The sequence below is a fragment of the Pongo pygmaeus genome, chromosome 16 (assembly GCF_028885625.2).
Source record: "Pongo pygmaeus isolate AG05252 chromosome 16, NHGRI_mPonPyg2-v2.0_pri, whole genome shotgun sequence".
Lineage (NCBI taxonomy): Eukaryota > Metazoa > Chordata > Mammalia > Primates > Hominidae > Pongo > Pongo pygmaeus.
Window position 1 is genome coordinate 25,636,889 of NC_072389.2, and position 14,299 is coordinate 25,651,187.

At 38.1% G+C, this 14,299-nt stretch overlaps 1 pseudogene; it reads left to right on the forward strand.

Moving 5' to 3' along the window:
- LOC134738205 (putative HERC2-like protein 3) overlaps nt 1-14,299 on the forward strand; it is a 137,095-nt pseudogene that overhangs the window by 120,483 nt on the left and 2,313 nt on the right.

Sequence of the window (14,299 nt, forward strand, 5' to 3'; positions counted from 1 at the left end):
AAACTACCCCGTGACTGTGCATTGTGCCTTATCTATTTGGAGGCTAGGTTGTTAGGTATGTTCACATTTAGAATCATCGCATCTTCCTAGTGAATTGACCCTTCTGTGATTATAAAACGTTTCTTTCAGCACTTTGAGGATATCTCCCTATTGTCTTCTGACTTCAGTTTATTCTGTGGAGAAGTCAGCTATCAGTCTTCTTTTTGTTCCTTAGAAGGTAATTTGTCCTTTTTCTTCATCTGCTTTTAAGTGCGTTCCCTTTGTTTTGAGTTTTCATCAATTGGGCTATGGTGTAATTAGTGCCTTTCTTCAGCTTGAAGTCCAGGTGTCTCATGAATCTGTGGCTTGAGATCCACCATCACTTTTGACAGATTCTCATTTATTATCTCTTCAGATTAACTTCTCTCCCAAGCTCTTTGTTATGTATTTCTGGGACTGTAAGGACTGTAATTCTACCTTTACCTGTATCCAATTTGTCTAATTTCCACTTTCTTTTTACTGTCATTTTACTGATCCTCTGCTCAGGTGTGTCTAATTCAGGGATCAGCAGATTACGACCAGCAGGCCATCATTGTTTTTGTAAATAAAGTTTTATCAGAACAGCCACCCCTATCTGTTTACACATTGTCAATGGCTACTTTTGCACTATACTAGCAGAATTGAATAGTTGCAACAGAAACCATGCAGCCTGAAAACCTAAAATATTTACTATCTGGCTCTTTATAAAATACTTGCCAAAGTCTATTTTAATCCACTTTTAAGTTCGTCCATTGAGATATTGATTTAAATCATTGCATCTTTTATTCCTAGAATTTCCATTTTAGTTATAGCTTGTTTCCAGTGAAATTCCCCATCTTATAATTTGATTTCTTGAACATTTTAATCTTGTTCCAAGTTCTCTGAAAAACAGTGCCCGAGGCAAAGTGTTCCAATACTTGTGTTATAATCATAGGAATAGCATAAGGTGTTGCTAGGCCCCTCCTGCGGGGAAACAAGACTGAAGCCAAGGCCAGGGTTGTAGGAGGTAATAATGGTGTACTTAAGTTTTTATATTTTCATCAGTTAATACCAATATCTGGATTTCCTGTCATTATGTTTATAATGTCTATTTTTTTTCACTTTTTTGGGTTGTCATTAAATTTTGTTTTTTCTATTCTTAGTTACTTTTAAAGTTTGTGCTGTATATTATGGAAGAAAGGTTGTGGATATAATTTGAGATTGTAGTAGATTTATTGATACTGTTTGTTAAAATCCCCTTTAAAAATTATTATTGGATAATTTTTGCTTCTAGATCTTCAGTGTAACACTCTTCCAACTGGATGATTTTAGCTGTCTTATTTTTGCTTCTGGAAGACAGCTAGGTTAGCAACAGGTGATCTTTATCTAACAAGGAATTGAAATAACTTGAACCAGGGCTTTATACCCTTTGAAGGTTGTCCTGTTTCCAGTTTACTTTTTCCTATGATAGAACTTTCTAGGGTTCTGGGTTGGGAACAGAAACAAAGCTCCTTTTAGCAGTGTATCCTATCTCTGTAATACCTGTGCTCTCCCCACTCCATTACCATAACCCTGCCTCCCCTTCCCTACACACATATCTTGTGTCTGGAGTTTTTATGTCATTTTGTAATTAAATACATAAAACCACTATTTTGAAATCAATCCTTGTTTAGATTCTCTTGTAAGCTTTACTGATTTATTTAATCATTATTGCTTCTTACATCTCACTACTTCTGTATTTATATTAGTTCTTAGGTACATTCTTTAGTAGTTTTTTTTCTTTTTTTCCAGTGAATATCTCTAAGTGTTAAAGTTTCAGAATCATTTTGTGTTGGAAAATATATTTATTTCATTGATTAATGATTGGTCATTTGATTATAGGAGGATAACTGATAACTGATTACTGATTAATAACTTGGTTATAGAATTCCAGATTCAATATTCTTGTCCCTCATCACTTTGAGGACTTGACTTTGTTTTCTTGAATCCAATATTTCTTGTGAGAAATGTGATGTTAATCTGATTTTTCACATTTTTCTAGGTAGTCATATTTTTGTTTATGATAACTTTTAGGATTTTTCTTTATGCTTTTTGTTTTATTTTTTAAAATGTCTAGAACTCAATGAGCATTTTGAAACAGAGACTTCTGTCTTTCTTAAAATCTAGGAAATTCTAAGCAATTATATCATTAAATATTGTCTCTTCATCATTCTATTTGTCTATTATCTCTATTTTTTAAAGAAATATTATAGCAGATTTATTGATACTTTATTAAAATTCCCTTTAAACTGTATTATTTTGATAAGCTGTTTCTTCCACTAAATGTAGCATTTCTCATATGAAATACCTTTTATAATACTACTTTTATTTTATTTTATTTTATTTTATTTTATTTTATTTTATTTTATTTTGTTTTGTTTTATTTTATTTTTTGAGATGCAGTCTCACTCTGTTGCCCAGGCTGGAGTGCAATGGTGTGATCTCGGTCATTGCAACCTCCGCCTCCTGGGTTCAAGCGATTCTCCTGCCTCAGCTTCCCAAGTAGCTTGCATTACAGGCATGTGCCACCACACCCAGCTAATTTTTGTATTTTTAGTGGAGCCAGCATTTCACCATGTTGGCCAGGCTGGTCTTGAGCTCCTGACCTCAAGGGACCTGCCTGCCTCAGCTTCCCAAAGTGCTGGGATTACAGGCATCAGCCACCACACCCAACCCACTGTATTAATTTTTATTGTTAAAATTTTTTATCCCAATTGTATTTCTTGTTTTTTTTTTCCAATTGCATTTTTTAGAGATTTTTCTTTTTCATTTTCATGTTTTTTTGAGACAGAGTCTTGCTTTGTTTCCCAGACTGGAGTGCAGTGGTGTGATCATGGTTCACTGTAGCCTCAAACTCCTGCACTCGAGGTGTCCTCCTGCCTCAGCATCCCCAATAGCTATAGCTGGGACTACAGGTGCATGCCACCACACCTGGCTAATTTTAAACTTTGTCTATTGGAGAGATAGGATCTCACTATGTTGACCAGACTGATTTCAAACTTGTGGCCTCAAGTGATCCTCCTGCCTTGAACTCCCAAAGTGCTAGGATTACAGGCTGAGCCACTGTGCCTGGCCTGGTTTTTCTAACACATTAATTTTTTCTTTTACTTTTTTTTTTCTTTTAGATGGAGTTTCCTTCTTGTTGCCCAGGCTGGAGTGCAATGGTGCGATCTCAGCTCACTGCAACCTCTGCCTTATGGGTTCGATCTATTCTCCTGCCTCAGCCTCCTGAGTAGCTGGGACTACAGGCACATGCCACCACACCCAGCTAATTTTTGTATTTTTTAGTAGAGACCAGGTTTTGCCATGTTGGCCAGGCTGGTCTCAAACTCCTGACCTCAGATGATCTACCCACCTCGGCCTCCCAAAGTGCTGGGATTATAGGTGTGAGCCACTGTGCCTGGCCACATTAATCTTTTCCTAGCATTTTTAATTGACAAAAATTGTATATATTTATAGTGTATAACATGATGTTTTGAAATATGTATATATTGTGGAATGGCTAAATGGAACTAATTAACATATATATTACCTCATTGGTGCCCTATTTCTTTTTTTTTTTTTTTTGAGGCAGTGGTTCAAGAAATTCTCCCACCTTAGCCTCCTGAGTAGCTGGGAGTACAGGCATGTGGCACCATGCTGGGCTAATTTTTGTATTTTTAATAGAGATGGGGTTTCACCATGTTGGCAAGGCTGGTCTTGAACTCCTGACCTCAAGTGATCTACCTGTCTTGGCCTCCCAAAGTGCTGAGATTACAGGTGTGAGCCACCATGCCTACCCCCCATTTCCTTTTAATTAGATACTAGACTGTTTAAACACCATATATTTGTACACTTAAGTTGAGTTCTTGCAGTTGTGCTTCTAGAAGAATTTTTCAAAAGGATGTGCTTAAATATATTATTATTAAAAATAATGGTTCAGTTCTTTTACCAGCCCATCAGTCATCAGTGGAGACAAACTGACTTCTTTCCGTGCACTGTGAGGTGTGGAGGAGGTGAGGTCCAGGCTTTGTTCATGAATATTTAGAGCTCAGAGTTAGACAAATTTCACATTTTCATTTTTGAAGCTGATTTTAAAATTGGTGTGGTGATTAGAGATGTCTCATCACACAGCACCTTACTCAGCAGCCTGAATGCAATGGTGTTAATGAAGAAGATGCATTTGCCTTTATTCTTGAAGACAGGTGCAAAATGGATTTGGAAAACACCTTTTACTTTTAGCCAAAGGAAAAAAAAAAACCATAAACAAACTTGCTTGCCTGTGTTACTGCATTTCTCTTCTTGATTGCCTTAATGTATGTATTATTTTTAATTTTCTATGAAAAATCGGAGAAGCAGAAAGAAGGAGTGACTTGCCCAGCCAGGTTGAGTCAATGGGTGTGTTGGTTCTAACGTTAGATTTACAACTTTTCTCTCCTCAGGTGCAAGAGTATAAGCTTATTAAAAAGAGAAAGGGTCCCTACTAAGTGGTAAAGGGGAAAGCCCTGCTTATTGTCTGCTTAGTTCAAGGTCTTTTTTTTTTTTTTGAGACAGAGTCTCATTCTGTCGCCCAGGCTGGAGTGCCATAGCCAAATCTTGGCTCACTGCAACCTCCGCCTCCCAGGTTTAAGTGATTCTTGTGCCTCCGCCTCCTAAGTAGCTGGAATTACAGGTGCCTGCTACCATGCCTGGCTAATTTTTTGTATTTTTAGTAAAGACAGGGTTTCTCCATGTTGGCTGGGCTGGTCTCGATCTCCCAACCTCAGATGATCTACCTACCTTGGCCTCCCAAAGTGCTGGGATTACAGGCGTGAGCCACCGTGCTTGGCCTTGTTCAAGGTTTTCATAGTCAGTTGAGGAAGGTTTGGGGACAAGTGTAATCCAGGGCTCTACACACATGCCAGAAAAGCAGCATCTTTCATGCTCCAGTGGAAGATTATTGTCCATTTGATATGGAGAACTGGCAACTCTCAGGAGCAAATGAGAAGGCAACCAGAGCTACTGTCAAAATAATTCTCTTTTTCTGAACTAACCTTTTAAATCAAAGAATAAATGCATGCAACCCAGGAACCATGATTTACTAGAATAGGGATTTATGTTGAAGCTTCCCCTTAGAGTACCAGGCAGTGGTACTAGGTGTTTACCATGTGTCAAACCATGGGTTAGATGCTCATAATCACATTTATTCTTCAAGAAAACTCTAAGGAAGGTCTCTTATTCCTGTCTTATGCATGAACAAACTGACCCTTAGAAAGTGTAAAGAGCATACAGTAGTATGTTTTTCAGCTAGTAAACAGTGCAGCTAGGATCTGGTGCCAGGTCTGCTTGATATCAGAGTCATGCTCTAAATGACTTTGCCCTTTGCCTCCCCTACTATATAAACCTCCTACTATACCTGGGACCAGATCAGGGTATGCAGGCTCAGGTATGGTCTTGTTTGAAGAGCTAGAATAAATCCTTCTCCAGCCCAGCCTAGCTCCACATCTCAATCCTTGAAGCCTACGGCATATCAATTTACTTAGAGTCAGAAACTGGCCTTTCTCCTTTAAACTACAGGTATATGAAGGAGGGCTCTTCAGTCAGTGCCAGGTTGCTGTGAATATGCAGGCAGATGTCTCTCTTCTGTAATTTAGGCTCCCCCTGAAACAACAGGGCAGGCACTTTTATGGGAAGCCCTGGGCAGCCCAGGCCCAAGAAGAAGTTTATGTCCCTGGAAATGGAGAGAAGACTGAATAGTGCCACAGAAAGAAAGTACAAGTGAATCTCCCCAGTTCACCAGCTAGTTCCTCCCAGGGCCAGGGTTGAGGCAAAAGACCACATGATGATGATCCTGCAGCAGGTGATTCTCACAGTGGGCTTCCTGGACCTGCAGCATCAGCATCTCCTGGGAACTAACTAGAGATACAGATTCTCAGGCTCCACCGCAGACCTACTGAGTCAGAAACCCCAGGGTGTGGCTCATCCTCCAGGAGATGATGGTACGCACTCCACTTTGAGAACCATCGCCTCTTTAAGCCGGTGTCTTTGGATAGCAGCTGGAGCCATATTGCCATCACTATTCTTGCCATATCTGTGTTATTCCTGCACTGTTATTTACTAAAGGATTTTTCTTTAAGGGGGCGTTTACTCAACTTAAATAAACATATTCACAAAAAGAATTTAATAACTACCGTAAGTGGAAATCTATCCCTTGTCACAAATAGAGCACAATCACAAAATTCATACAGTGAGAACAAACCAGTGGAGTAAGTCACTTCAAGTTTCTACCAGCTCTGACATTCATTCAGTTTATTTTCAATTCCCTCTGAATTTTCTTGAATGTTATAAGCATTTTTATAAGGCAAAGTTTCCTTTACATCTTTGAGTCACTTATGACTCTTTGGGTACTCTTACTCTGCAGAAAAACAAACGTATCTCTCTCTTTTTTATTTGTTTGTTTGTTTTAGAGGCAGGTCTCACTAAGTTGCCCAGGCTAGACTCAAACTCCTGGGCTCAAGCGATCCTCCAACCTCAGCTTCCCAAGTAGCTGGAACTACAGGCATATGCCACCATGCCTGGCTAATTTTTAAAATATTTTGTAGAGATGGCATCTCACTATGTTGCCCAGGCTGGTCTCCAACTGGTGGGCCCAAGCCATCCTCCCACCCCAGCCTCTGGAGTAGCTGGGAGTGCAGGCATGTGCCACCATGCCTGGCTCAAACATCTATTTTTTTAAAAATTTTATTTCTTTGTTCTTACACACAGTCATTCAGAGAGACGTTCACATTTGGATCCGTAAGATAAAAGACACTTTCTACTCCAGAGGAGACACTTTATAATGGGATTCAGCTTAATCCAGTTGATTAAATTCTTGGGAAGCAAATAGGTGTTTCTCATACTCGGGTGCCCATGGAAAGACGTAGTCCTGCTGGAACTGTAAATGTGCATGAGCACTTAGCAGTGAGATTGTCTTACAGTCTCTGTAAGAACAGAAGGGAGATTTTAGGCTGCTTTTGGGGAGCCTGCCATTTTCTGTACACTGGCAGAATTTCAGTTCATTTGCTCAAGATACAGAAAGGCACTCTGCCTCATTTCTTTTGCTTTGTGCTATCTCTAAACTGTGATAAAACAGAAGAGGAAAATTAATTGTCTCTCCCCAAATTATAAACACCTGTATATGCCCTGTTTTCATTTAGAAGTCTATTTCTATTTAGAACAAAGATTTTTTTTTTTTTCTGACTCAAGGAGCTGTAATCTCATTTTGTACTTGTTTTGGGGAAAATAAAATATGCACATAAAACCCACAAGGAAAGCATTACCAAAATTTAATTATTTTAGTCATCAAATCTGTGTGATGTGTGTGAATGGATTTTAAAGTGTTTTGGATAATCAAGAAAATTAGTCCATTGGTCTCTAAAGTACCGGGGGTGCTTGGATGGACTTTCCTAGTCCCATCTGTAATCGTCAATGTGAGACACTTGAGATCAATCTGGAGCAAGTACCTAGATTGCCATTGCCATCTGATATCGTTGACTTTCTGGCAGATATTGGCACCCAAGTAACATTTTATTGACTCCATTTGGATTTTCATTCTTGTGGTTTCGACCTTGCTTTTTATAATGCTTACCAGTCCGTCCTTCTGCACTCAGCTTACATCCAAGCCGTGTCTTATAGAAAGCTGTCTAGTGGTTTATAAAATCAGATTCCTCACGACAATCAGGACTTTAAATGTATTTTCAGACCTTTAGACCAACTGGCAGACGCAGAGCGCTTGGCTTTGGCCATTTTTTTCTTTCGTAAAGAGCTCATTCTAGTTTTGAAAAATTACCTTTTTTTAAAAAAGTTTAACTTAACAGACACTTATGTAGTGACAGGAAACTTGGAATCAGATCTTTCAGGAAATAGAAGCATCATTTTGTGACTTGCTTTTTAAATTTATAGCACTCATCTATTTGCAATGTTCACTTTCCTCAGAAACTCTACAAATTAGATGTAGTAGAATCAAGAATAAGTCTTCATTCCTTCTGTTTGAAGGCTTGTGAGATGAGGGCTGGGGAGTGACATAGGGGGATGGATTTTGTTCCTTTTTGTATTGACAATGCTTAATTCCCCATTTGGAAAGCTTATTGGTATTGCAGGTGCCTGTGGCATCCCAGGGGAGAAGAGTAAAATGTGGTACTGTGTATGCAAATCACAAAATGTTATGAAAGAAATATTCAACCCAGCAACCACCCAGCGCAAAGGTAGTTCTCAAAAACATGATGTTGAGTGAAAAAAGTGGAAAACAGAACAAGATTTAAAACACATTATCATTCATTAAGCTAAAAACAGATACACAAAAAAACAACATTACATAAGATGGTTGCATATTTAAGGACATATCAACAACAAATCAAAATAGGTGTGTTGCGGGGATTGGAATGGGAGTGTCAATAAGGGAAGAAGAGAGATTATATGGAAATGAGAGAAGGGCCTTGCACAGTGCTGTGGTGACAATGAGGAGAAAAGACAATGAACCGAGGAGAATGAATAACTCACCTGCACCTGGGCTGGAAACAGTTCTTAAGAGGAGACTATTGTCATTTTTTAGTTAGAAGTGCTGAGAGTACCACAGTTGGTACTAATTGTCATTCTCAATTTTGGCCACGCATTTTAGTCATCTGAGAAGAACCTGAGGATCTTTTTAAAAAGATGCTGTTTTCCTGGATCCCGGCCACAGGACTTCTGACTTAATTGGACCATGAAGGAACCTGGGCATTAGAGTGTATTAAAAGCTCCCATGTGGTTCTGCTATACAGCCAGGGTTGAGAGCCACTGAGTTAAGTTTCTTAAAGAGGAAAAAAAAAGTGTGTGGCAAGTGGTAACTCTGCCAAGTAAAAATGAATGCAATATTCAGACTTTCCTTTTCTAACACTTTAGGTTATCAGCTCAATTCTGCTGAATGTGTGGATATCCGCTTGAAGAGGGTAGTTCCTGACCATTATTGTCACTACTACCCTGAAAATGTAAAACCAAAACCAAAACTGAAGGAATGCAGCGTGGATCCCTGCCCATCAAGGTTTGTGTCATTGTCCACACCCTTTTTACTTCAAAAAGAAACAAATCAGCTTCACCTGAGACTGATCAATCTTTGCAGGGCAATACATTTCCATTTCGTGACTTTGTCTCCTGGCGGCAGGTGCCTACGTTCACATTTGTAACTATGGTGCATAGAAGTGAGGACACATTCATTAGGAATGAAAGTCTAGCTTTCTCTTGTCGTGGGCTGTGTGTTCCTAAGTTTTTATAATGAACCTTTTTGAACATCTCCTGCTCTCTTCATCCAAGTAATACGTCTAGTCCATCTGCCAATCATAAATATCTTTCACTCACCATTTTAGCTTTTAAACTGGGTCACCCATTATCATGTTTTGGCTTTTGAAGTATTCCTATTAAATTCAGTATAAATAATGCATTGTGCAAGGAAGTAAAATTTTAATGCCAAAGCAAAAAAGCTATGCATAAACTATCCTATTGCATAATTTAGTACCTGCTGACTTGGATTGCCTGGGGAAGTTTCCTGGCTTACTACAATACCTTAAAATAACAGAACAATATCAAGTCCCATAATCCTCCAGATATCTGCCAGCTGGCTTAGGAAGAAGTGTGCAAGTGGAAAAGGAAGCGTTCTCAGTGGATTTCATTTCCTGTTACTAAACTGCCCATTTCCTGTAAGCCTGGTTGAACGTAATTATGAATAGAGACCTTTCAGAGGACAAATTCTGTGAAATAAAGTGGTTTTCTGAAGATCCTACTAATACGACAGTGTGTTAATATCACTAATATATTAAGAGAGTAATTATTATAAAAAGGAATAAATTTATTGAAATTGCAAGATACTTTTTTCCTTTGATTAATATACTGCTAGTTTAGTTTTCTATATTTTCAAATAGAACTGGGGAATTTGTGTCGTAGATATTCTTGACAATTAAAGAGATGGTGGCTGAATTTTTGGGAATGGTTGATAACACTTGATATTTTTAGTTTCCAATTTGGAAGAGCTCTGTCTTTTGGGATGTCAAATATTATATTCATCAATTAATGAATGTGTGAATTTATTATAGAAATGATATTCTCACAATGATTTCATTTGTAGTGATGGATTTAAAGAGATAATGCCCTATGACCACTTCCAACCTCTTCCTCAGCGAGTGATATGTTTCCTTTTCCTTTTTGCAGTTTAAGTAGTTTGCAAGGAACTGTAGCATCTGTAGCAATAGCCTAAAATGTATGAGGGTTAGATATTAGACACTTTATAAAGCTAAGGGAAAACAGACTTCAACTCAATAATAGGAAAAATCTTTCTAAGAATTAGATGGAATAGGCTGCCTCAAAAGATGATGTTTCCCATCGCTGGAGCTGTCAAGCGTATCTTGGACAACTGAGTATTATAGCAGGAGCTCAAGTGTTGCAATTAATCAGAAATTTTAATCCCCTTTTATCCCGAAAAGAGTAATATGGTCCTTCCTGACTCTGAGGTTCTGTGATTCTCTAATAATATTGTCCATTAGTATTTTACAGTTTAGAGGCAGTTTGAAGATGCAGCCACACTGTATATTTTAATTGATTTAATTTTCACAATGGTCTGATGAAGGGTAAATAGGGAAGGTATATTATTCCCAGTTGACAAAAACCCCAGATGTGAGGAGCTAAGTACCCTGTGACTAAAATTTGTGTGTGGCAGTTAAGAATAAAGTCTTGGCCGGGCGTGGTGGCACATGCCTGTAATCCCAGCACTTTGGGAGGCTAAGGCGGGTGGATCACTTGAGGTCAGGAGTTCAAGACCAGCCTGGCCAACATGGCGAAACCCCATCTCTACTAAAATGTACAAAAATTAGCCGAGCGTGGTGGCAGGTGCCTGTAATCCCAGCTACTTGGGAGGCTGAAGCAGGAGAATAGCTTGAACCCAGGAGGCAGAGGTTGCAGTGAGCCAAGATCTTGCCACTGCACTCCAGCCTGGGTGACAGAAAGAGACTCCATCTTAAAAAAAAAAATTAATTAAAATTAAAAAAAAGGCCAGGCATGGTGGCTCATGCCTGTAATCCCAGCTAGTAGGGAGGCTGAGGCAGAATTGCTTGAACCCGGGAGGCAGAGGTTGCAGTGAGCCAAGATTGCACCATTGCACTCCAGCATGGGTTACAGAGCGAGACTCTGTCTCAAAAAAAAAAAAAAAAGTGTAAAGTCTTATGACTCCCAGTCCCAGGCTCATTCAGCTGAACCACACCTGATACCTTAAGGCCATACTTTTTGCCACCATCTTTGCAAACTTCAAACAAACAACAAACAAATAATATAATTTTGTTTGCTTTTGAGCTGGGAACATAATCCTTGGACTGCATGTTCCGTGTCCTGTGGAGGAGGGATTCGGAGACGGAGCTTTGTGTGTGTGGAGGAATCCATGCATGGAGAGATATTGCAGGCGGAAGAATGGAAGTGCATGTACGCACCCAAACCCAAGGTTATGCAAACTTGTAATCTGTTTGATTGCCCCAAGTGGATTGCTATGGAGGGGTCTCAGGTAAGATTTGAGAATGCCACTTTTAATTAATTCTCATATTTTAAGGGGTATTTTCTATATGCCCACCATGGTACTAGACAGCACGGAGACAAAAAAAAGTGGTAAAAGAGCATGGTTCCTACTCCAAAGAGCTTAGGAAGACAGTTGGAGGACAAGGTAAGAAAGACCAGAAGCATCAAGGTACGCAAGAATAATTAATATTAAGGACATTAATAATAAAATTTCCATGTAATTATCAGCATAATTAATATTAAGTACCGTAAAGAACAAATCTGTAAAGAACAAATGTTGAAGCAGAGTCAATCAGGAAGTATTTGTTGCCCTTGTGTTGCCTAATCCATCTTTGAATAATTTAAACAAGCAAGAATTAAAATTTAAATTGTTTAAATTCTTTGAAGAATGTAAACAAACAAGAACCTGAGAAACATCACTGGGTTAGGGTTAGTGTTAGGGAGATGGCCAAACAGAGATGGCTAAGCAAAGGCAGTAATGACAAGAAGTGACTCAAAGTTGAAGATTTGAAGAGATGACCCATGTTACTAAGAACTGAGAGATGAAGTTGGAAATGCTGACATGACATGAAAGTGTGTGTCCTTGATCCAGTAGCTACTAAGAACCTTCACAATTTTTGTGGAGACATAATATATTTTAACTAATTGAGGCAAGATAGCCTAACATTGGGAAAGACCAGAGGTGGGCAGCCTATTTAGAAATCATCGGTGGGGTCAAGTTGTATGAAAAAAGAAAAGAGAAGAAGGAAAACACCCCAGAGGTATAACAAGGTTCATGTCAAATTAGCGTAGTTTTCACTTTCTAAAGAGATGACTGAGTAAGCCTCCAGAACAAATAAAATGCAGCTGGATTAGTCAAAGATGAAAAATGCAGACATTGATATTTAATAATTTAATCTTAATCCTTTAATTTTCTAGAGTGAGGTGTAGTTGACTCAAGTTTCTCCAGCTTTCTTAAGTGATTTCCACATTTCAGTTCAACATATACATGCATTAATATATCTATTCATGTATTTATTCAATGCGTCAGCTACCGTGCTAAGAAGTAAATACAACTTGCTCCTACCACCCAAAAGCTTAGAATCTAGTTGCACAGACATGCATGCAAACAACGTTGTGATACAGTATTGTATTGTGCATGAGTAGCGTCATGTGCCTAGTACTTCAGAGACACAAGGTGGAATGATTCACTCCACCTGAATGTGTCAGGAAAGCTTCAGAAAGGAGGTAGCACTTGAACTTGAAGGACAAGTGAGTGTCAGGTGAAGACCATATCAATCTTTTTCTGATATCCCCAGACTAAACATCATCACCCTGTAGAACTTTATTCAAACTTGCTACAGAAGAAGTTATCAATTAATTTTTGGTCACATACTCCCTAAAAAGAAGATTAGAGAATTATGCATTTCTTCACATATATTTAGGTTGACATTTGAAATTTCCTATCACAAGTTTAAATAATTACAAAGAATATCATTTCAACATGTTGTGAATGTTGACATTTTAAAATAAGAGTGTTGCAGCATTCAAAAAAATCTGTCTAGTGGAATTTAAATGCCATGATAATTTCTGTCTTTGCCATCTTTCATTTAAAAAATACAGGGGTGACCTCTTCTTTAACAATTTAGATGTTGTGCATATTTCTCCCTTTGAACTCACATTTACAATCAACTCTCCCCACAGAATTTTATTCTAATATAACGTATTTTTATGCTTTAAAGTCTTTTTTTATTACACTGTTCTACTTCTCTCCAAGAAAATATATATGATCAATGAAATTACTTTATTTTACTTTCCTGTGGCCATAAGGCCCTAAGTATTTAAAATATTCATCTGAATTGAGTAAATTTTAATACACAGTCAAAATAACGTATATATATATATATTTCAAAGTTTGGTAAATAAGAATAACACATAAAAATTGCATTTTCATTTGAATACACACTTAGTTCATCATGTACATGCATTAATATATCTTGATAGAAGATAAGTGGAGCTTAAAAACTAGTCCATATATTCATCATCAGAATGAGCCATGTGTTCAGCAATGATTTTATTGTTAATTTTTACTATTGGTTTCTTATTTTGTTTTGTTTGGCTTTGCATGTGTACACTGGGAAAGCTTGTTCACATAAATCAATAGACCGGGATGGAAGGATTTTATTTTAGCAAGGTCGTTTTGTTCTTTGAACTCTTGAGTTATGTGCCAAAATTCATGTAATGGTCTAGCATCAAAAATTATTTTTAAGGATCTTTCTGCTGGCAATTTAAGTCCTCTTTCTATTTTGTTGAAAGCAAAAAATATCATCTCAGCTGCAAAAGGATTTGTTACCGAGACATTAGGGACTTTCACTTTTTCAGCCCCCAATCAACATTATTTCTACAACTGCAGAGCTTGTTTTCAGCTCTCTGAAGTCCTAGCCATATGTTTTATGTTGGCTTTAGAGCTTTTATATCACCCTCCATCCCCATAAATACCACGACTTCATCATTATGCATATTATCAGAGTAGAGGATGTTAACTAGCTCTTCTCATTCACCATACTTCACCCTTAATACTTTTCACTTTTTTCAAATATCAAATATATTCTCAGTGATGAGGATTTTCCATCATCGAGGACATATGCAGCTCCGCAGAGGAGTTCTGGAACCGTTGTAAACACTGACAGTGCCATTGGGGAAGTGTCCAGCTTCCCAGAAGGGTGGTTTAAAAGGAGAGGATACTCCTTTGGATTAA